The 23,965-nt window shown below is 38.3% G+C and overlaps 1 long non-coding RNA gene across 1 annotated transcript in view; it reads right to left on the minus strand.

The window, feature by feature from the left end:
* Positions 1 to 12,192: 12,192 nt before the first annotated feature.
* Positions 12,193 to 23,965, minus strand: part of LOC140710214 (uncharacterized) — an 84,331-nt gene continuing 72,558 nt past the window's right edge. The window contains exon 3 of the long non-coding RNA XR_012091149.1: positions 12,193 to 13,072. This is a non-coding gene — a long non-coding RNA (uncharacterized lncRNA). The remainder of the gene's footprint in view (positions 13,073 to 23,965) is intronic.

The following is a 23,965-nucleotide window of genomic DNA, read 5'->3' on the forward strand; positions in this document are numbered from 1 at the left end:
AAAAACAAGGGGGTGGTATCCTGGAAGACAGATCCTTCCAATCTTTCTTGGAGAAGGAAGAGCCCCAGTCTCTTGACTTTGTGACAATGAGACTTGATTTATAGTGATATTTGAAACTTCCTTTGGGGTCTGTGTGTGTGTGTGTGTGTCTGTGTGTGTGTGTGTTTTCCTTTCCATATGGGGCTTCTCATCAGCTCATTACAGTTCTGGCACCTTCCTGTCTCTGAATATGGAGCAGAAAACACTTTAAATGCAGTTTTCTCTGAGAGGAGAGAGAAAGAGGGAGACAGGAAGAGAAGAGGTGTCTGAAACCGCCGAAGGATCTGGAAGCAGGTTTATGTTAACTCATATCTTTTCTTTAAGGATGGTCAAATGTTTCTGATTGCCCTTTGCTATTCCTCACTTGTGTGTCTGTTGGGGTTATGAATGGGAAGAGTCAGGAAATGAGAAACAGTAAACAGGAAGTTTTCCAAAAGGTACTAGGATCATTATTTCCTGTGTGAAAGACTGAAGTTAAAAGGCATAGGGAAGGGGAACCCTTCCCTGTCATTCAGAAAATTCATCTGGCTACAGTGGAGCATGATATCCAGTCAGAAATATTATTCTTCTAAAAGCTGCAGTTTTATGTAGATGGAAATAAGGGAGAAGGAATAGAATCGGGCTATGGACTTGAATATTGCCACAAAAAATGGAGTGGGTTGGAGGTGGTCAGGAAGAGGAGGGGAGGGGAGAATGGGTTGAAATACAAAACAAAACAAAGCTGAAACACCCAGGAGAGTCCCAACCTTTTAGCTTGTAATAAGTCAGCTTTTATTAGCTTGGCTTTTGAGTATTAAGCACTCAGTTCATCTCCATTGATTTGTAATGAGGCTGGGAGGCTCACAAAGCCTTAATCAAGCCAGGATCCCTTTAAAATGAACTCTTCTGCGAAGAGAGCTGGCAGATAGCATCTGTGGAGGAGCTATGTTGGAGAGAGCTCACTGTCCCCATTGTGAGGCTTACACTGGGCAAGAGAATGGGGTAGGGGCTTCATTAGTCTGATAAAAACAGACAGGCCAACTTTTCATTAGAGGGATGCACAAATCCACTTTACTTGGCTTTCCTCCTTTACATTATAAAAGCATTATCAGGCCCAAGCTTATGGGACTCATTATTCCATACAAACACCAGGCTTGGAGGTGGGGAGGTGCAATGTGTGCTGAGCCATCCATCCTGGAGTGGGATTGAGGACCTCTGCTAGTTTTTCAAAGCAAAAACACTGCATTAAACACAGGCCAAGTTTCCCATCTCCATGAAATTAAGATCCACGAGATAATCTTCTACTATCTTTTTCTACTGTCAGACAAGAGAAAGTAGTAGAACTTTTGGCCTTTTGCAATAAGGGGCCATTTCTTCTAAAGTTTATGCATCAGGGTTCTGGGTTATAGAGAAATTCTACTGCCGATGCTTCCCATGATCTCTGCCCTACTAAAATGATTTTAAGTAAATTAAATAACTCAGACTGCTGTTGTTATTTATCTTTTTTCTTGCGTTATGTCTCATTGTGACATCATGCAAGATATTTATAAAATTTTACAGTAGATTTTAATTAGATTTGGGGTGTGGAGGCATTGATATTGAGGCTTGGATCATTCCTAATTTAACTTTTGCAGCACTTTTTCAACCTTGGCCTTTGCCTTCTGCTATCCCTAACTCTTTGTCTTACTCACTTTCTATACTCTCAAATCTTCGCCATCCACTAACCTGAAGAATTTACATCTAAATTCTAAAATATGATCTTGTCAGCAAATTAAAATTCCTGAGTCTGTTTTCCCCACCCTTCTTTATGTGAAACGAGGGATCATGTTTAACACTGCATTTTGTCAGGTAACCCCAGTGTCTATCATATGACATTACTGTTTGATATTATCTTTAGACTAATAATAGTAAGGAGTAATACATGCATCAACAGTATAATATGTCCCATGTTCTGCAAGATAAGTCTATTCAAAATAAAAAATACTTAAATTATCTTCATAAACTGCAAAAATGAAAGTACTTTTTAATTTGCTTTTTAAAAGTTCTATGGAAACCTTCAAGATGTCTGATCCAGCCATGGAAAACACAAATGTTGGCTGTACTCTTGCTCCAGATTAAACAAATAACTTCCTTTCTAAACCAATATTTGTAGCTTCATGAGAAAAAAAAAAATAGGTTGGACCTGGAGAAAGCTGGCATCAACACAGAGAACCAGGGATTCATTGCATTCCCTGCCACACCTGAGGCAAAAGCCTGACTTGGCCTGGGACTTCCTGATGTCATTGTCCATTTGTCTATGTACTTTCGGCCAATCACTCAGTACTGATGAAGTCTGCCCAAAATGGCAAGACCCTGGACATGCTTTTGTGAATTTTAATTTTGCCACAGAACTAGGCATGAGCATTTCACCTGACCTGTTGGCAGAAATGCTCTTTATCTGGTGCCTGAGGACCTGACCTACATGGACTGGAGCGTAACACGGTGTCACGTGCTGGAATCATGTAATCAACTCTTGTTGGCATCAATCCCAACATTAATGATGGCGATGAAGCTAGTGAAGCAACTGGACATTCCTCTCTTTCCCTTTGTATTTTTAACTTCTGACTCAAAGATGACAGAGGCTGAAGAACTAAAATCTCAACTGTTTCTACTGGCAGAGATAAGGTGATTCAGCACGTAGGGGTACAAGTATCCAACAGGCAACTCTTTGACTTAAGGTGTTTCCCTGGGGTAGACAATGACATCAGTCAGGCCCAGAAATACCAAATGTGAGGGGCTCTCCCAACTGTGACATGACAAGAAAGGAAATAGACGTTATGCTTTTCTTCAGAAGCATCTGAGTTCACTAGACAAAGGCCTGATTTTACTTCTAAGAGTGCAGAATTTGGAGCACTGTCAGGTATATATAGATAATAGAATGGTTGATGAAAGAATTCAACTATTTTTCTAGCTTGTGTAAATATCTGTGAAAGCCTATTAGTTTCTGCTCTCTGAATCTTTACTGAGACAAGGGTTACCAATGTTTATAGCCAAAGAAGAGGATAAAACCCTGACCCTTTCTTTAACTTTGTCTTAGCTGGGATTGCCATACATTATTACTGCAAATACAGAGATGCTATTCAGGCCTAAACTTGTCCTGAATCAGTGGGAATTTAGGGGGTTTGTATCATCTGCTTGAGACCACACCACAGCACAAGTCTACTGGAGACAATCTATTTGATCTGAATGTTAATTTTCTTCTTTCATTCAATTAAGGGTTAAATTCTTTCTCTTTTCTATAACTGGCACTAAAATGCCTGAGTTATTTTGTTCCTTTTAGTGATAAATCTAATTGGGTCTCAGTCCTAAAAACAACCTCTGGTTTGGCACTTATCCCAAGAGAGATGGAGTGTGGTGTGGAGGTCAAGCAAAGGGTGATAAATTGAGGAATTATGGATCATACCTTCAGCTCTGTTACTTTAATTGCTTTTAGCATCATTGTGGAAGGAGACAAATCCAGCAGTGGTCAAGCACTTAACCAAATAAAGCAAGAACTGAGGACGTGAGGAACAGGAAGATACAAGCTCTACTGTGGGATTTTCTGAGGTCAAATAATGTGTAACTCCAGGTTTTTCAAACATCAACAATGGAATAAGTAAAAGTATTGTAGCCATAGAGAGATCAAGCCTCTCAAACAGCACTGATTCTAATACAGTGTGAATGAGCTAATTGCAACAACTAGGGGGAGGTGTGTGGGTGAATGGGGAGCCATGTGAGTGAATAGGTGGTCTCAAAGACTGCTTTGGACTCCAGTATGAGGTTGGCAAAACAGGAAAAGGGCCCGCAGGGCAGTACAGAATTGGCTGAAAAGTCTGATGGTTCTGCAAGGGTCTCCCAGTTTGGACAAAGAAAGTCAGAGAACGTGGACCTTAGCCGTGATGGAACTGCATGGTAAAATTGCATCAAGGGATGCAATGAGGAAAGGTTCTGATTCCTCAAGAATCTCCACATCACGTCTTTTTCCCTATTGCCATGAGCTCTGGTGAAAAGACAAGAAAATAGAGAGGAGGAGAACACAATAAACTAATTATATAATTAAACAAAATTCAATTTTAAACAAAAATAAATTTATATAAATTGGTACATTTTAATTTTCTACCATCAGAAGAAAGTTACATATCTGTACTCCAGAACCTTTTGACTGTAAGAGTTCCTATAAATGTTAGGATTATAAATCATGCTGCTATAAAGACACATGCACACGTATGTTTGTTGTGGCACTATTCACAATAGCAAAGACTTGGAATCAACCCAAATGTCCATCAGTGATAGACTGGATTAAGAAAATATGGCACATATACACCATGGAATACTATGCAGCCATAAAAAAGGATGAGTTCATGTCCTTTGTAGGGACATGGATGCAGCTGGAAACCATCATTCTCAACAAACTATCGCAAGAACAGAAAACCAAACACCACATGTTCTCACTCATAGGTGGGAATTGAACAATGACATCAGTTGGACTCTGGAAGGGGAACATCACACACCGGGGCCTATTATGGGGAGGGAGGAGGGATGGCATTGGGAGTTATACCTGATGTAAATGACGAGTTGATGGGTGCTGACAAGTTGATGGGTGCAGCACACCAAAATGGCACAAGTATACATATGTAACAAGCCTGCACGTTGTGCGCATGTACCCTAGAACTTGAAGTATAATTTTAAAAAAAAGAAAAGAAAGAAAGAACAATAGTAAAGTATGAATTGAAAGGAATTATCAGAAAGAGCATGGTTTCTTAAGACTTTGTTGAGAGATTTTCAATTAATCAGTAGAAACAGAGGGTAGGTTGAGGAATGAATGGGAAATGAGGACCTGCAGAGAGTAACTGCAGCTGAGCAGAGATGGAGAGAAAAGAAATGAGGCTGAAGAATAAATATAATAGGCCTTGGGGTCAAGTAGTGAATAGAGGTAGCTGGAACATGCTATGGTTTAAACATGTCACCACCAAAATTCAGGTGTTGCCAACATGATTGTATTAAGAGATGAAGCCATTAAGAGGTGATTAGACCATTAAGTCTCCTCCCTTGTGAATAGGTACTTATAAAAAAGGCTGCAAGCAGTGTTAAGCTAGCTTACCCTTTTGCCCTCCTTCTTTCACCATTTGAGGACACAGCGTTCCTCTCTTTAGGAGGATACAGCAACAAGGCACCATGTTGGAAACAAAGAGCATCCCTCATCAGGGAATGAACCTGCCAGGGTCTTAATCTTGCACTTCTCAGCCTCTACAGGTCTGAGAAAATAAATTTCTGTTCTTTATAAAGTACCCAGTCTCAGGTATTTTGTTGTAGTAGTACAAATGAACTAAGACAGAATGCTTGTAGGTTAAAGACAAATCCAACAAAGAAATAAAAGAAGCCACAGGAAAAATAGAGCATATCTTGAAAGAGAAGGGAAGTATAGGATAAAGTGATAGGTAGATTGGTTATTCTAAATAGGAAGAGATCTGCTTTATCTTCTCAGACAGGAAGAAAATAGGTAAAATGATTATACTACACTTTATATAAAGGGCAATGAGAAATTGAGAGAGGTAGTGGTTGGTCACATTTCCAGCATGGAAAAACTGCAGCATCTCAACTAGACACTGCCGCATGGTTAACCCTCTCCTTTTAGTGAATACTTTTAACTGCCCTCTCACTTCTAGCATCTGAGATTGTTGCATTTCATAAAAAGTCATTGAAACCTCTCTTGTGAATGTTTTACCCTCTGTCTGAATCTCCTTTCTCTTTCTAGTTCTCCATTGCCCTTCCGTCGACCCGTACCTAATCTCCACTGCTCTGCATGCAGTCTTTAGATTGGTTGTCTGCCATGTTTCTAACTGGGAAATTTCCTAATATGTAACCTGCAATATTACTCCAGTATCATTATAATAAATCTAGCATATAAAATACACTGTCCCATATGCCCTAAGTTTCTAGCCTACCCGGCTTGAGACTCTACTTGTATCAGAAAGGTAGAGGCAGAAGATAAACCCTCTCTTGTTGATATTTAAAAACGTACATGTATGATCTTCTTTTCCTTTATCTTCCCACATTTCAGCATAATGAAAGTTCCTACTACTAATTGCTGACCATCTTGAAACCCAGCTGGGCATACAAAACCTTTAGAAAATGATTTTTTTAAAATAAGGAATCTGAGGCTGAGCCTATGGCACTCTATTTTCCTCCCTGGAACTCAGGAGATATGGTTGTTCACTTCTCTTCTTCTGGCAGGTATTGGTCCTCCAAATAAACAGAAGTATACCAATCAATCAATAAAGAAAGCTGTATCAATAGTTTGACAATAGTTATTCAAAATGGTAATGGGGAAATGGCTTCTTTTTGATAGTATTGAGACTTCAGATTCTAATAACTTTTAATTTCATAGCAAGAGAAAAGGCTTGGTTTGTATCACAGTTTAACATCTATGAGAGATTCACAGGATGTTTGTTGGTTGTGCATAAAAGAATAAAGTGAATACTTTGGGGTAACAGTTTTCTGTTAACCTAAACAATTTAGATCTTCAATAATACAAACTGAGATCTTAAGTAGTTGCTTTATTTATTTATGTACAACCAATGAATATCATGTGAAGCCTCTTGGGATCTGACCTTTTGTAAAAATGTAATACATTTAATAGGAAAGAATGTCCCTTTTAATAATGAGAAGAAAATAATATTTACATAGCTGTTCCATAGATAGAATTTTGGAGTCAAACTGAACTAACTTCCAACTCAGCAACTCACCAGCTGTGTGACCAGAGGTAAGTTATTCAGTCTCCATGAGCTTCAGTTTCTTCAATCACCAAATGAAAATGATACTATTTAAGTTTGTTACTTCTCACTTAGAAAGGGCTACGATCAGGATCCTGAATTCCTAAATCTCATTTCACTGTCAATAAGTTATAAACTATTAAATTTATTCCAGCCTAATTATATTATTTATGGCTGTTGGGTGCTTTGCCTCAAATCCATGTATGAATAGGCTGAAATTCTGTTTCTCTGCTCCCCTAATATCCAATTTCTTCCATGCCTCCTCTCCCTGTGATCTATCCTGGTCTTATAGGGCCTTCCAAGAAGGAGCACAGTTCTAATTAGGGGGCTCCTCTGTACCTACCTCACTGAGTGTGCAGTAGGAGAATGAAGAGGAAAAAAAAAAAATGAATAGAAAGTGTTTGCACCAGCTCAATTCCACTTGTAATCCCTTGTTCCCTCCACTATGATTTCTTTATCTCAGACTGCAGCTCCTGTGCTTGTTCAATGGGAAAGACTGGAACTTAGTAGGTACTCAATCAACACTGGCAATTTTTATATCATTGCAATTAATATTTAATAATTTGGTCATTATTAATAAGAGCGACAATAAATAGGGCTTTCTTGGAAAAAGCTCAACATTCCAGACCACAGGCATATCTTTTTTTATAGAAGGGGCTTAGAAGTCCCACCTGGCTTTGGTTAAACTGTCATTGATCTTCTAAAAAATATGAATGAAGGATCTGAGTGTTACTGGAACTAGACAGTTTAAGAGGACTCTGTTCTAAGCAGCTTCCCTTTCCCCTGGATACATACAGAAATGAGAGTCTTAGGAGCCTTGAGGTTGAATATCTTAGTTTGTGCACAATTTTCACCATAGATTGATACTGCGTTGGATCTATAGGCCAATGTTTCTTCTCTGAGATTAATATTTGGCAAGAAATGGAAAATAGAGGTGTGGAAAGTATAAGATAGATTGGACTACACACAGTAGTTTGTGCCAGAGTCAGAGCCCCCAGTGCCAGTCAAGTAGCAGGTCACTACCAAGTCTGCAGTGCATGCCATTTGCTGGTGCACTGAACCTGACTTAGAAGAAACACTCACCTTCTTGGAGGCACGATGGGTGGTTGGCAACATTCTCACTGACCTTCCACTGGCATTTATTTAAGGTCCATGGGGGTACCCTCCCCTAACATTGGGACAGAGAGCTTTGAACTTGCAGTGCGTCCTGTGAGCAACAAGTACCAGCTACTACCAGAGAAACCAAGCAGGATTCAGTGCCACCACTGAGGACACTCTTTCTGAGCTGCCTGGCTCTGTCCCAGGCCCAGCATAGGTCAACTAAGGGACTTGAGCCCACCATCTACAAAGGACAGGGAAGTCTGGGCTGGTGCAGACAGCAGTTGTGCCAGGGGGCTGCACTGAGGTCCCTACCTGGGAAAGGGGCCAGGAGAATGGTGCTTGGAATTTAAATGTGTCGATCAGGCATCGACAAATAATAAACTAACCTGTGAGTGGAGCCAGACAGCTCCCAAGCCCTTTCACTGAATAAGGCAATAAATACATCACCGCACCACGAAATGGCCTCTAGGTGGCTTTAGAATGATTAATTATTGATTAATCTTTACTAATTAATGAATTTAAACACTACTCCTGCTAAACAGGAATGTGAAAACCAGTGTTCTATGAGAATAGAGAGAAAAAGGCCTGCTGTGATCCCACAGCAGGAAGACTGCTCTGGGCACGGACCACTGCCCCGGGAGTGGTAAGGCACACTTTTGTCCTGAAATGCTACCACTAGGGTTGATAGTGCCTGTGGGTATCACTGCAGTTCCAAGACTGAATGTAAAGTATGGTAGGTGATACAATGATAGCAAAGGAGGAAGGAGACAGATAAATTGAAAGCATGGAAAACAATGGGGGAAAACAGGTATGCAGTTCAACTTCTATTTACCATTTACTATTTGCTAGGAATTGAGGTTTTGCTGAATAAGAAATTGTCCTGCCTTTCAGTGATTCACAGTTTAGTAGGAGAAAGAGAAGGTTTCAATTCAATGTCCAACACATGTATAAACAAAATTGCCCAGAAAGTTCTGCAAATACAGGATTAGGATCAGAGAGCAATGAAGCAATAATTTAAATCTAGCATGTACATTATTAACTTTAAAGAGGCTCTGAGATGCAATAATAGTAATAATAAACAATAATAAATATCTTCCTTCAATGACAGGAGAGACAAGTAAATTATTCACTAATTTAATCACTTCCTTTTTTTCTAGGGCTGTGCAGGTAGCCCAGAATTTCCTCAAAGATAAGCACAGCCGGTAAATGCTGGCTTTATCACTTACTGTTTTTTGGACTTCATGCAAGCTCTTTCACCTTTATGACCTTTAAGTTTCTTCTCTGTTTATTGAAAATAATGATACCCTCCTTATGGGGTTGTTATTAAAATTAGAGATGACTGTGTGGAAAGTGCAGAGATTCCTGACACATAGGAGCCATTTATAAGTAGTCTAAGAGTCATTTATAAATAGTAATTAGTTTTCATTCTATTTGGCAGTGTAAATTTTAGTCCTTTTATTATGTGACATCATGCTCAAAAACCTTTGATATTCATTAATGAACAAAGTAAAGAAACTATTACACCAGGAAAATAAAGGAATTTTCACCTTCAGAGAATAACAAACTCATAGCTTGCTCAAGAGCAGGAATCCTGTCCCCAGCTGATGTGGGCTTGAATTCAACTACTGCAATTTTCTAGCTGTGTCACCTTGGGCAAATTACTTAACCTTTCTGGCCTCACTTTTCTTCTCCATTGGATGAGGAATAATGATAACACCTATCTCAGGGTTGCCATAAGAATTAAGTATTTTATATTCTATGTAAAGCACTTAGCACACTGCCTGGCCTTTAAAAATCCTCAAATGTTAAGTGTTAAAATAATTATTTATAATATTGCTATTAGAAGGGATCGCAACTAAGTCCCATCAATGACAAATATTCTATTGCCTGATTAAAAAACAGTCTCCTCTTCTGTGCTCCCACTGCCCCTAACTTTTCCTTACCCAGAACCACGCTCCACCACGCATGCAAACACTTTGTCATATTGAATTCACCTTGAGAGCATCTAAAAGGACTTTTCTTAACCTCCAAGCTGCAGTGGTCTAGGAGGACCCTAAACCTCAGACAATCTCAGCAGGACTTAACATCTGTGTGCATTTTTTTCATTCTGAAAGCCAAAGTATAATGAACCATTCTAGGACATGATGTCAAACGGTTTCTGTTCTTCTTGGTAGAACTCACGGGAATGAATAAGATGGCTTTCCTATCCCCAAGAAGTTTACAGTTTAGAGGGAGTAATAATGCCTCCATAAGTAACTCAAATATAAGACTTACTGTCTTAAAAGCTAGAAAAACTAGTATAAACAAAAAGCAGAGGGAACTTGATGGAGAGAGAGATAATTCACATTTGGGTTGGATAAGGTGATCTTTCAAGGAGGAAATGGCATCTGAATGATGTTTTGAAGGATAAGTAGAATTTCAATAAAGCAAGAAGATGGGCAAAGTTAGTCTAAACTGAAGAAACAGTGTCTAGATAAGTGTAATAGCATAAAAATATAGAGAATATTCTAGAACCTATATAATTTTTAAGCAGTGATTTTTATAAGTACATATGTTGTTTAATTTTATAGTTTCCTTGTTTGTTTAAATTTGAGTTAAAATTTCAGTTCCTGAGACATACACAGAGTTCCATATTAAAAGAGGCCATTTTCAGTTCATTTCAGTTCACAGGAGGTAAGGAGGAGATAGTGACATCTTTCCCCTTCATACCTTCATATTGTTCTCTATGGAAAGTCATTTAGTAGAAAATAATGTAGGCTAGAGTCTGGGGCTGGGCCTTGAAAAAGATATGCTGAAAAAGAAATGCTGAGAAATAATTTCCTTAGTATGTCACCTAGGTTCATTTTCATGTAATCTGAAATGGGTATGATTCAAATAGATAAAGAAAGAGATAAAACAGAGAGGGAGAGAGTGGGAGGAAGAGAAGAAGGAGGGAAGGAAGGAAGGAAAAATAAAGCAAAAAGATAAAAACAAACAAACAAAATCCCAGTCCCATGAAATGCTTCCTCTGACTTCATGTTAAGGCTGGAAAAGCAGCTAATGACAACAATTTGTTGAGGAGCAGGCAGAATGAGCCAGGACAGTACTATTTTCTAGGTCTTAGGTGGGCTTCCCCACAGAAGACAAATCATCGAAATGTAGTGGCTCCCATTTCCCAGCCTCCCCACCTCGTGCACCATTGAATGCCTAAGGGAAAAGAAATAGCCAGGTAGAGTTCAAACCAGAAAAAAATGGAAACCAGATTCTCTGAGGGAAAAACACAATCAGCAACACAGCAAGCAGTAAGAGAAACCTGGAAAGCAGAAATGCTAAAGCAAGTGAGCAAGGCTCTTGCAAAAGGAAATTAGATATGAGCTGCCAGGTGATATAGCAGCTGAAAGGTCAGTGCTATTTTGGGCTGAATATGAAGAGGCTTCAGGCATCTCAGGATCTCAGGACCAAAAAAAAAAAAAAAATGTACACACTAGAGAGAGTTCAGAGAAAGGCAACAGCATTGATTAAAGAAGGGCGGTTGGCTTTGTGGTGAAAGATTAAAGGCATGAGATAGGCAGGAGCAGCAAGGGAAGTTGATGCCAATTGTATATTAATAGCACTTTGCGGTGACAAAGCACTCAACACTATGTTTATTTCTTATCTCTCACATGAGTGTTCTCTCCTTGTAATGTATTCATTCATCCAATAGTCAGTTATTGACCATCTGTTTTGTGCCATTTATTGTGCTAGTAAGCTAAAGTTAAACAAGCTACAGCCTCCATCCTTGAAAAGCTCACTGGCTAAGAGAGACAATGACAAGTGGTAAGTGAAATGTCATGGGGTAAGTACTCAACAGGTAACACGAGTTCAAGAAAAGGGATTACTGTTGTGTTGTAATAGGGAAGAGAAGGTTTAAAGGAAAGGCAATCTTTTAGATGAATTTTGAAGAATGAATAGGTTTTCACAAAGTAGAATGGGTGGGGTGGAGGTAACAAGCAGAGGGAATAGCACAGTTAAATGAATGGATTAAGGTGTATGGCCACACAAGGCTAAAGCCTAGAGTGTATAGATAGAGCAAGGAGGGAATTTTTGAAAAACAAGTTACAAAAGGAACCAATAATTTGTTAGAGTATGTTGGAACATGATGATTGACACATGCCTTACCAACAAACATCCTTGAAGATCTACAATAAAATTGTGCTAGACATTGTAGGAAATATAAAGGTAGAGATAACAGTTGCTGGCCTCAAGGAGTTTATTATTAACAAACATTTGTTGAAGTCCTATCATATTCCAGATACTAAGCTAGAAAGTAAGAGGATTCATCTTGAATAAGAAAAGCTCCCAGAAAGCCTTCAACTAAGATGATGCCGATGGATCAGTTATAGAAATTATTGATTATTCAAAAATACAATAGCAGTCCACAGATATTACAATGTACCAGAGGTAGGGAGGGAGGACAGCATACAGTAACTTTCTGCTTATTATACCTATTGTGATAAAATAAACTCCAAATCTTAGTTGCTTGAAGAAACAATTTATTATCATGATAACTGATGATTCTGTGTATTTAGTGGGCTAAGCTGGGTTGTTCTTGTCTTGGGTCTCATGCAGTTACTGATAGATGGCAGCTGGAGCTGGAATCATCGACAGGCTTGACCAGGCTGGACATTCACAATGGTTTCTTTACTCCTATGTGTGGTGATTCTGATAGGATGGCTGGCACAGCAAGGGGCTACCCAGGCATCTGTCTTTCTCCACATGTTTTCTTCACATGGCTACCTTGTACTTCTTCACAGCACAGTAGTCTCTCTCACAACAGTCTGAGATAAGTAGTCTCAGGCATCTCATATGACATACAGATTTCCTCAAAGCATACACTCCAAGAATGAGGGTTTCTAGAGGATGAGGAAGAATCCACAAAGCTTTTTATGAGCTAACCTCGGACGTCATCCAATGCCACTTCCACCACATTCTATGGGTCAAGATGGGAGTCACAAGGACAACCTATTTAGGGCCTGATCATCAAGAAGCATGAGTTACTGGAAGGCCGTCTTTGGAGACAAGCTACTGTGGTTCCAAATGACAATAAGGATTCCAAAGGAGGAGGGGTCACTGTGTAGAGGACTATTAGGGAGGCCATGTCACTGAAGAGGTGCAGCTTAAGTTGAAAGAAATGTGAGTTCCACCTAAGGAGAGAGAAGAAAGACCTCATGGTGAAATGAACATATACTTTCAAGAGGATCTGAGTTCAAATCATGCTTCTATCACTTCAAAACCATGTACCTTTGGGGGTAATACCTCACAGGTAGTTGAAAAGAATAGCAAAAACATATATTAAAGCCTAGATCGTAGCCAGAAAAAATTAGAAAGGAATTATTATTATTATTAATCACAAAAGAGGACATTCCAAGCTGTGTAAAAATTAGACACCAAGTACTTTGAGGACCCAATGAGTGACCTCTGACATCATGTATTCAGAATGGGTTAGGGAGAGGCATCATATTTCAAGAGGCTAGATCTCACAGCTTCTGCATTTGTCACAAATTGTACTTCCTAAAATGTGTATTTGAATAAGGATCTGGCCAGACAACATCATGGTATGATTAGAGAACAAAGAAAGACCACTTTATCTCAAAATGTCATCATCTCTAATTTGCCCAAGGGTCTTCCACTCCATCATTAGTAGTTCATTCCTCTCAGTTAAGATATCTTATCCCCTGGGGTCTCCTATCACAATAGAAATACTCTGGAAGAGGTAATACACTCAAATACCATCAATTACTAACAATGTATTATACGCTTGAGATTACTTTTCAGCAATAATAGTCAAGATATTCTAGGCTATGCACTAGTAAAAACATTCCCACAATCTTCATTATTTTTTAACACAACAAAACTTACTAACTCATACAAATTCCCTTGCATGTCTGGGCAACTCTCCAGGGCAGCTGTCCACCATGTGCTGGCTCAGTACTCTAGGCTGCTCTGATCTTACGGCACCTTCATATCAACACGTGTTCCCATGATCACCATGGCAGAAGAGAAGCTAGAAGACTCATACACTAGCAATTAAATGTTCCTACAAGAAAGTGACATGTATCCCTCTATTCACATTTTATTGGCTAAAGCAAGTTACCTGGCCATGCCTAGCTTCAAGGAGGTAGGAAATTATAGGTTTCTCATGTGCCCAGAAGAACCAGACATCAGTTAAAAATAACATGCATAGCGCATTCACCAAAGATAAAATTCAAAAGAAAAAGAAATTAGGCTGTGATTGAAAATATTTTTAATAGTGAAGTGGAGGGGAAGAGTTATATACAAATTAGTAGGCAGATCTAATGGGTCAACGTCATCGGTTTCTGAATACATAGACACACAGGGTAGCACTCAGCTCCCAGTGGAGGAGAAGGTGTCAGAAATAGAGGTTTCTCAAAAGAAAACCAACTCAGCACCAGCTCTGACTCTTCCACTTTTAAGTATCAAGTCATTTGTCTGTAAACAGTGTTGTGATATTCATCATCATCAAAAAACCAACAGTCTAAAAGTAATCTTTTGCCAATAATTAACAACTGGAGAGGGCATTGCGGTAGGTATTTCTGGCCAAAGGGTAGGTAGAATGAAATGAAGAAGCAGAAAACCAACAGTCTAAAAGGAATATGGGGGTAGATATTTCTGCCCAAAGAAGGGGTAGGATGAAATGAAGAAGCAGAAACTGGACCAGAGTTCAAAATTCAGCAAAGAGATAGGCCAGTAAAAATAGAATGTCATGTCTGGGTATCAAGAGATTAAAGTCATGACAAATTTAAAAAGCAAGGATAATGGAAGCTGCTTTGAACTGATTTCAGTTCAGGGCTCTGGAGTGAAAGAGGGCAGGCTGGTGCTTCCTGAGAATGATGTCTTTGGGGAGGCAGCAGCAGGAAGAGGCTAGTGGTCCAAATGGGAATCTACTAGGCTTATAATAGAAATAGTCCAAATAATAGAAATATCCCAGATATCCCAAACAGGTCATCCCTCTCGTCCCAGGACTGCTGCGCAACACAGCCTCTGTGCACTTAGGCAACTCTAAGGGCTGATCTCTGCAGCACTCACAGATGCCTACATGATTCATCCTTTAGCCCTAACTGACTGGGGTTATATTAAGTGAATAGCCAGCTACTTTTTCTGCTTTAATTATTTTTATTTTGAAAATTTTCGACTTACCAAAAGAAAAAAAAAATGAGGAGATAGCACAGAGAGAGTTCATATACATTCTTCCTACACACACCAGTTTTCTATATTATTTTCACCTTACATATCTTACATTAGTATGATATGTTTGTCACAATGAATAGGCCAATACTGATACATTATTATTATTGACTAACGAATGGCAACTTTAAAGAAACCAGTTCTAGGGTAGATACTGCATGATCTCACTCCTATATGGAATCTAAAAAAGTTGATCTTATAGAAGTAGAGAGTAGAATAGTGGTTACCAGAGGTTGGAGAGGGTGAGGAATAGGGGGATGATAAGAAGAGCTTATTCAATAGGTTGGAAGTTATAGTTACATAGGAGAAATATGTTCTGATGGTTTTTTGCACAGTAGGGTGACTATAGTTAACAATAATGCATTGTATAATCCAAAATAGCTAGAAGAGAACATTTTGAATGCTCTTACCATGAATAAATGGTTAATGTTTGAAGTGATAGATATACTAATGATCTTGATTTTATAATTATACAATGTATGTAAGTATTATAAACATCACACTGTACCCTGTAAGTATGTACAATTATTATATATTGATTAAAAACAAAATACAAATTTTAAAAACCCTACTTAAGCATATACTCTAGAGACTGATAATGATCATAGTGTATATTTTTAAGTGAAGTAGAAGCGGTTATGAAAGAGTTAAACTTTACATATAAAGAACAGAACATTTCAACAATCTTGTCTTTGATAGACAAAGAAAAACAAGAGCAAAACTGCATACAGAAAGAACCTCTAGGGTCAATATGAGTATTATTTACGCCCTAAACTTCGAAGTCAATGAGGCAGAACAAAACCAGCAGGACTCTCAAGAGACTGAGTTCATGATATCTTTAAAAAAGAAAGAAAGAACGAAGGAAAGGAAGGAAGGAAGGAAGGAAGGAAGGAAGGAAGGAAGGAAGGAAGGAAGGAAGGAAGGAAGGAGGGAAGGAGGGAAGGAGGGAAGGAGGGAAGGAGGGAAGGAGGGAAGGAGGGAAGGAGGGAAGGAGGGAAGGAGGGAAGGAAGGAAGGAAGAAAGGAGGGAGGGAGGAAAACAAAAGCCTAGTCACCAGAGAGGACTGTCAGGCTACCTGTACCAACCCTCCTCAAATGCTGGTTTTGGAGACTTTCAGCCTATAATTTGGCTTTCAACCAAAGCCTGTAGACTTTGGCCTATAGTGCACTAACAATGAATTCAGTAGCTTGTTCCCACAGGTGGGACCTGGAATTACTCATGTTGCTCCAGACTGGGTATTTGATCATCACAGGTGAATCTCTGGATACTTGTATATCATCTAAACTGGAGCTTTCTCCACTAATACCCCAGATGTTTGCATATCTTAAACCTTTCCATCATGATTTACTTGTTCAACCCTCCTCTGACACCCCAGCTTGCTTGAATGATGATGTAATGGTTCTTCCCACATGTTTCACCAAAAAGCCAGACTTTGTCCCTTTCTGTAGCTTCTGCTTGAGAGTACTGTTTTAGGCCAGGTAGACCTTCTATAGGAGGTCAAATAGACAATTATATTGCTTTTCTGATGGAATATTACTATTACAAAAATACCTGCTGCAATTCTTACCTATTTGTTGAGTATCCACAACAGCTGAGATGAGACCTAAGATCACTATATCCATCACTGTGATCCAAACTGCTGACTGCCTTCCTTTGTGTACAAACCTGACCATTTCTAGATGTCTGACATCACAACACAAGTATACAGCACTGTATGATTGACCCGAGCAGATCCAGAATCACAGGTCAGCACAAATGGCTATGTAGGAGGATTACTGCTAGAGTTCATAAGAGAGGTCGGGGGCACAAATACAGTATAATGATTAGGGAAAGTCTTTGATAAAGAGAGATTCTGTGGGTAGACAGGATTTAGTAATAAGAGAAAAAGGAGGTATTCCAAAAAAGGATTAGTTATCCATGTCATTTCACAGGAGCTCCATTGAAAGGTACTGGTAGTGATTCAGCAATGGCCCCAAGTATCCAAATCACTGCTCTAAAGCATTAGAGTCACTTGTCCCTAAATTTCATCTCACCTAGTTTTTGGCACAAACCATAAGATCACTCACTTTAAACATTTATCTTAAATTTTCAGTTTTTAGTCATGCTTCTATTTCATTAGTAGAAAAAATATGAGAGCCCTCCAGTGGCCAAAAATAAAACTTATAAATTTATATCATCTTTAAGTGAAACCTCTTTAGCCTTGCGGGAGAAAAAAAAAAAAAAAGATTGTATCTGCATTTCAAAGCCTGAGAGTTCAGTGATAGATAAGGTGGGACTTTTAGTATTGTTCCGTTGAGTCTCAGATAAGTTGAATCATTCTTACCATGGCTAAGGAGAGGCATAACATTGGAAAAAGAATCAGAGATAAAACATTACAACACATAGGAAAAAACCTCCTGATATATTTTCTTAAATGGAGATTTGTTTTGTAAAAATAAAGCAACAACAAAGAAGAGTTAACATTCATTATGGTCAAGTTAAAGAACTCATATAAAGAAGAACTTGGACTCTTCTCTTTGAAGATATAAATCTGTAGCCATGAGGAACTGCTCCTAAATCCTAATAGGGATTTATATAGATATATGGCTGCACTGTTTTTTTCTTCCTCCCTCTGGCTTATCTGTGCTGTACACTTTCTCTTATCCATGCTAATGGAGGGGATCAGTAGTGCAGATAATTGAAAGGTTGTGTGCCAACAAACTGCTTTGTGGTTGCTGCCAAAAACTCCCTAGTGTTGCATGGTTAATGAAAAGTCAGGCAATGGCAGGGTTCTCATCACATAGCAGCCCATCATCATAATAATAGCTATTATTTATTGAGCCCTCACTACATACCAGATTAAGTGCTTTACATCCAATTATCTCATTACATCCTCACCTACAATCTTACGAAATTGGTATCTTTTCCTCTCTTTTATGGGTGAGGAAACTGAGGCTCAGAAAGTGACTACTCTACTCATTTCAGTGATAAAGCTATTTCCTGATCCAAGTTTTTTCTATTAGTGTAAAATTCATACTTGCAATCATTTTGCTTTGCTACCTCCAAATCCTAGGGTGCATCAACCCACGCTTGGGGAAATTTTTCTTTAAATTTGGGATTTGGAAATATTTTCAGAGCATTGGTCCTGATCTCTATAAAGAAATATTTTCAGGCTAGACTTAGTATTCATACACCTTCTGGATTTGAGTTTCTCCTAAAATTTTCAGTTAATTTCTGGATGAAGGAAAAGGTAAAGTGTCCATATTTTAATCTCGACTTACTAAGTTTCACAGCAGAATATGGGCTTAGTAAGAGCTTCCTTCTTAATATCTTCTGTATTTTAGCTTTAGAATCCCATTCATCCTGATTCTTTCTTTACAACTACTTCTAATTTATTTCATGGTGGCTTCTTCCTCTACTCATGCTCTATTGGCATTTTCCTTTGCCTTCTTTTTGGCTTGAGATAACTTCCACCAGAACCCAGATGCCAATAGCTTGCCAGTCTCAACAGTTAGCCCTGATCTCACTCCATTGCCCTAGCTTCATACTTCCAACTGCCAGATAGTTACTTCCATGTAAATATCATATTGGCACCTGAAACTCACCAGTTTTGAATATATTGCTTAGATTACTAGGAATATTATAATATTACTTAACAAAGGGCCTAGCGTTTAATGACCCTTTTAAGTGATATGCATTGCTATTACCATTATTACCAAACAATGAGTGAATAAATGTATGAAGTTCAAACTTCTTAGCCAAGTGAGAAACTTAGTAAGTTGAGATTAAAATATGGACACTTTACCTAGTGACTGTCTTACCCTAGCTTTATATCAACCTTCATTTTCATGCCCTCAATTCTTTCCATTCTGGCGCTCTCCCATCTACCGTCAGATACTCTAAGTTCATTTATTAATGTGCCACACGTAAGTATAGACAATATTTTTATTCCATGTCTCTCGTTCTATGCATTTTTTTCACTTTTCTCTTTATCTTGTAAACTATGGCTCATAATATAAATTTATTCCAAATGCTTTCTTTTTGCCCAGGTCTTCCAGGCAAAGTTAGCAGTACCACTTTTACCTGTGATCCTGTAGTACTTTGTAATATATAATTTGTATTTTAATGGCAAAACTTGATCAGAATATCTGTCTCTTCTCCCCTATGAGCCATCTGAGGTGAAGGATTGAAATGTATGCTTCTTTCTAGTTTCCTTATCAAAAATGGTTTTTTAGCACACAGTAGAGGTTTGATGAAAGAATAAATGATCCAGATTCCATATCCTTGGATCATCCAGGCATAGGCAGTGTTTAAAGTAATCAGAATTAACTAAATTAACCTCTCCCAGGTGCCTGAAGAGGAAGGAGAAGAAGCTCCACTTCTGAAATTATGTGGCATTTAGAGTAAAATGTAACAGGGAATTTCACAAGTAAACCCTAAGAAGAGAGGTAGAGGAAACTAGAGGGATGGGTGAGGAGCTAAGAAGTCAATAACTATAAATAATTAAAATTTAAATGAGATAGAAATAGCATGAGAGATCAGTATTGCATCTTCTTTCTCACTAATTCAAACCACATTCCTTTCTCTCATTCTTCATTCTGATCATTTTTTTCAGCACTCTGTCTAGATTCTGGCTCTCCAACAGGAAGACCTTCCCACTCTTTCTTCTTTTTAGTCTTCATTGATGTCATGCTCTGCTGGTTGCATGCAGACACCCTAGAGTCACCCCAGGTCCAAAGGAACCCAGGGAAAGCTGAAGTAGCAGGCAGTAGGAGCAGAAAACAAGTTAGATTTGTAGGTTAGCTATTACGAAAAGTGGGAGTTAGAATATAGCTGGCCCATAGGAAAACTGGACCTTGGAATCAGTTTGGATTTAGGCATCCTCATAGACAAAAGCAGCAGGACTTCAAGAGGGTTCCCTGTGGTGTTCCACTTTGGACAAGGCTGGACTACTCTCCATGCATCTACTTCATTATTTTTGTACGAACAACTGACTTCTTGTATACTTACTGTATACTTTTTCTGCCTCCTAGCTTCTACTGGTACATATTCTACGATTTCTAAATTCACTCATAATTTTTGTCTCCCTAGTTTCACTTATCATGCTCCTTTTGGAAGAAGTAATTCATTGTCACTCAGTTTCTTCTTTTTTTTCTTCTACAGTAGAGGTTTTTAACCTTATTGACTAAGCACTTCATTTTACACTGAATGTTGTACAAAGCTCTCTTTACTATCCTGAAATTTATAAATATACAAATACTTTGTAAATACTTTAAAATTATCTTACTATAAAAAAGAGAAAAAGTTTTATATAAATTAATTAAGTTTAAATAATATATAATGTGATACATAAATGCTCAGGCATAGCTACAATAGAAAATGAAATAAAGTAGTAAGATGCTTATAACTACACATGAACCAGGATGAATGTGACACGAATGTGGACTGACACAGTGCCTTATATTGGTGACTCACATACCACAGACAGCATTGCTGGAGATCATAAGTTTTGTGTTGTTTTTTGCTGAAATGGTGAACAACTCTAAGTAAAGATACAAAAATAATACATAATAAAGTATAATTTTTTTTAGTTAAAAAAAAGTAGGACCTGGAAGTAGGTATACTCCTTGGGAATTCAGTGTGTATTAAATGATTATATATTTACATGGGAAATGGAGTTAACTTCTAGGCATAGAAAATTATAAACATTTTTTCCCACCTAACTGGATGTCCTTCAGGATATTTTTAAAAATGTAGATACAAGACAACTCTTTATTGTGCTGGGTTATTCTCGACATTGTAATTCATCCAGCCTCCTTAAACGCACTAATTAAAAGACAAGGAAACCTTCCAGTCAGTCACTGTGTCAAACAAAAAACTACCAAACATTTCTAAAATTCCATGTAGAGAATAAGTTGAAAATAAATGTTCTATATAACTAGAATCCTTGATTTTGTAACAGGTATTCAGCAACTCAGAATACACTAGACTGCATTTTCCAGCCTATATGGCAACTAACTATGGTCATGTGACTAAATTCTGGCCAATGGATGTGAGCACAACTTTTTAATTTTGCTCTTAAAGATGTTCCTTCTTCTTCTTTTTCCCTTTCTGTCTGGATTAAATGAAAATGTGGTAGAAGAATTTATTTTTAACCATTATAGTGAGGGCATCACTTTCAGGATGAAAAGTAAGATGACAAAAGGATCTTAGTCCTTGACACTGTGGAACTGCCTTACTTGTGGCATCAGACACCTCTGATGCCCCACCTTGCATCTCTTTGGTCTTATCTCTGACTTCATCTGCAGTTGCAGTGGCAAGTCTCACTAGGGCTTTAACTCACTTCATACTGAGTGTCCTGCATCAAGGGTGTATTCCACGTATCTTTACTTTCTGCCATTTGGCTTCTCCTAAAGTTTGAATACCAGAAGCAACTTACTCAGCTAGAACATATGGACAGCTAAGAAGTGCAGGGGTTCTCATGCTTTTGGAGAAAACCATTAACTAATTGGGAATGGGAAACTTTGGATAAATGTTCTTGTTTTCTTTACCTCTTTTGGATGCACAATTGTGGGAGAAAATCTGAACATGTTTCATGAGATCCCTGCAAAATCTAGCCTCTGGTGCCCTTACATTTTATTAACTTCTATGGATGCTCTAAAGAAAGATAACTACTAACTCAGGTCATAGGGTTAAAGCAAGAAAGTGTCCATAGCAATGATTAAAGTGATTCTTATCTTTTGCAGCCACAGGTCAAAGAGTGCTCAAAATCCTAACCATAATTTAATTGCAAAGATGTAAATATAAGGGATACAAAGAACATGGAATGTGCAGCCATAGCAGGTTTATTTTCTTAGATAATAGGAACAGACAGGAGAACTGAAAAAACCCTGAGACCTAGGATGAAGATATTTGGATGAATGGGTCTGAAAACTGTGAGTCTTATGTTGTCTTAAAACATCTCCTCATCAAAATACCACCATCATTCTTCACAGAGTTAGAAAAAACAAATCTAAAATTCATATGAAACCAAAAAAAGAGCCTACATAACCAAAGCAAGACTAGGCAAAAAGAACAAACCTGGAGGCATCACACTACCTGATTTTAAACTATACTATAAGGCCATGGTCACCAAACAGCCTGGTACTGGTATAAAAATAGGCACATAGACCAATTGAACAGAATAAGGAACCCAGAAATAAACCCAAATACTGACAGCCAACTGATCTTTGACAAAGCAAACAAAAACATAAAGTGGGGATAGGACACCGTTTTCAAGAAATGGTGCTGGGATAATTGGCTAGCCACATGTAGGAGAATGAAACTGAATCATCATCTCTCACCTTATACAAAATGAACTCAAGACGGATTAAGGACTTAAGCCTAAGACCTGAAACTATAACCATTCTAGAAGAAAACATTGGAAAAACCCTTCTAGACATAGGCTTAGGCAAGGATTTCATGACCAAAAATCCAAAAGCAAATGCAATAAAAACAAAGATAAACAGCTGAGACCTAATTAAACTAAAGAGCTTTTGCACAGCAAAAGGAACAGTCAACAGAGTAAACAGACAACTCACAGAGTGGGAGAAAATCTTCACAATCTATACATCTGACAAAAGACTAATATCCAGAATCTACAATGAACTCAAACAAATCAGTAAGAAAAAAAAATCAATCCCATCAAAAAGTGGGCTAATGACATGAATAGACAATTCTCAAAAGAAGATATACAAATGGCCAACAAACATATGAAAAAATGCTCAGCATCACTAATGATCAGGGAAATGCAGCTCAAACCCACAGTGTGATACCACCTTACTCCAGTAAGAATGGCCACAATCAAAGAATTTTTTTTAAAAAAGTAGACGTTGTCATGGATGTGACAATCAGGGAACACTTCTACACTGCTGGTGGGAATGTAAACTAGTGCAGCCACTATGGAAAACAGTGTGGAGATTCCTTAAAGAGCCAAAAGTAGAACTACCATTTGACCCAGCAATCCCACTATTGAGTATACCCAGAGGAAAAGAAGTCATTATTTGAAAAAGATACTTGCACATGCATGTTTATAACAGTACAACTCACAATAGCAAAATCGTGAAGAAAACATTGGAAAAACCCTTCTAGACAAGGATCTAGACCCTTTTATGGGTGAGTCCTACTCACCTATAAAAAGGAATGAATTAACAGCATTTGCAATGACCTAAGTGAGACTAGAGACTATTATTCTAAGTGAAATAACTCAGGAATGGAAAACCAAACATCGTATGTTCTCACTGATATGTGGGAGCCAAGCTATGAGGATGCAAAGGGGTAGAATGATACAATAGACTTCGGGGACTTGGGGAAAGAGTGAGGGAGGGCGGGGGATAAAAGGCAACAAATATGGTGCAGGGTATTCTGATCGGGTGATGGGTGCACCAGGATCTCACAAATCTCCATTAAAGGACTTACTCATGTAACCAGATACCAACTGTACCCCAATAATTTATGGAAAAATAAAACTAAAACAAAAAACAAAAAAAATCTGGACCTACAGACGCACCCCAGCTCTAGCTGGAAACCAGCTTCCCTTTATTGAGGAAGCATGCAAATACATTAACCAAGGTGAATGCTTCAAAAAGTGATGCTTATCATCTTTAAAATCTGTCCCTATGTCTTTATTGACTGAAAACTAGAATCAGAGCTTATTATAACCCAAGTAAAGAAGTATTGTCCATGTTTCAGAAGGAAATGGCTTACTCAATCAAAATAATTTTAATACTTGACCAATAAGTACAAGCAGAGAGTTGATCGTAGAGGAGTTAAGGACTTGGGGAGAGGGGCAAAATATATGGCTGCATAAACCC

This window comes from Chlorocebus sabaeus, chromosome 25 (genome assembly GCF_047675955.1).
Source record: "Chlorocebus sabaeus isolate Y175 chromosome 25, mChlSab1.0.hap1, whole genome shotgun sequence".
NCBI lineage: Eukaryota > Metazoa > Chordata > Mammalia > Primates > Cercopithecidae > Chlorocebus > Chlorocebus sabaeus.